This window comes from Triticum dicoccoides, chromosome 6B, assembly GCF_002162155.2.
Source record: "Triticum dicoccoides isolate Atlit2015 ecotype Zavitan chromosome 6B, WEW_v2.0, whole genome shotgun sequence".
NCBI classification, from domain to species: Eukaryota; Viridiplantae; Streptophyta; class Magnoliopsida; order Poales; family Poaceae; genus Triticum; species Triticum dicoccoides.
Window position 1 is genome coordinate 579,411,192 of NC_041391.1, and position 1,133 is coordinate 579,412,324.

Genomic DNA, 1,133 nt, shown 5'->3' on the forward strand with positions numbered 1-1,133 from the left:
GGGGGGTCGTTGAAACATACCACGGTAACTTCCATGCAAATAACATGATAAATCACACATCGTAGACATGATAAATTATGTACCCAGTCCTGGTAACTTTGTCGGTGGGGGTAGTGGTGGGAGGAGTTGTTGAACCATACCACGATAACTCTTATGCAAATAACATGATAACTCACACATTGCAGACTTGATAACTTATGTACCCGATCCTGGTAATATCGCGACTGTGGCGAGGGGGGGGGGGTGATGCCCCGCTAATTTCTGTGTAAATAACATGGTAATAGAAACATACAAAATTGATAACTCCCATACAAACGCCACTGTAACTTTTGACCTGAAACTTTTTTGTTGAAAAACATACACCCGATAATTTCTGCGTAAATAACATGATGATGCATCATTGTAGACTTGATAACTAATATTTTACGTTTAAACACCATGGTGTCTTTCATCCAAGGGAAAAAAGTTTTTGAAACATTTCACCGGTTATTTCTATGTTAAATTACCATACTTTCCCGTGCTTTTAACCTTCTCGTACTGTAGTTACCAGCCTTATCATGGTATAGTTATCATGTTACTCAGACCATAGTTATCACGCTGGTCATTGCCAAAGTTACCAAGCCAAACTTTATTTTTTCTTTTGATATGGCAGAAATAAGAAAGGTTCAAATAACATTGTCATTCTACAATAGACAACAACAAAAGATGGCTTAGTTGGTTATTAGGCTCGATAAGTATTACATAGACCTGGGTTCGAATCCTCTTTCAAGCACTTTTATTTTCTTTTCATATTATGCAGCGAAAAACCAGAAAAAAAAAACACTAGCAATTTACTACGGTTTTTGAGAGAAGGAAAAAAATCAGTGGAAGCGGGAGGAACGACGCAGCGGGACGAGCGGAAGGATCGATCGAGGGTCGTGCGGATCTGTTGCTAACCACCAGTCGACTGGTGGTTAGCACAGTCCATATCTAAAAGTGATTGATGTGACTCCTATTAAATCTTTGTTTTCCAATATGAATCTTGATAAAGATGGGACTGGATATGAGTCAACTTTAGTTAAAAGGCGTCCCAATGATTCGGAGTTTTTAGATCTAGATGAAAAAATTGATAAAATTGAATTGATCATAATTTA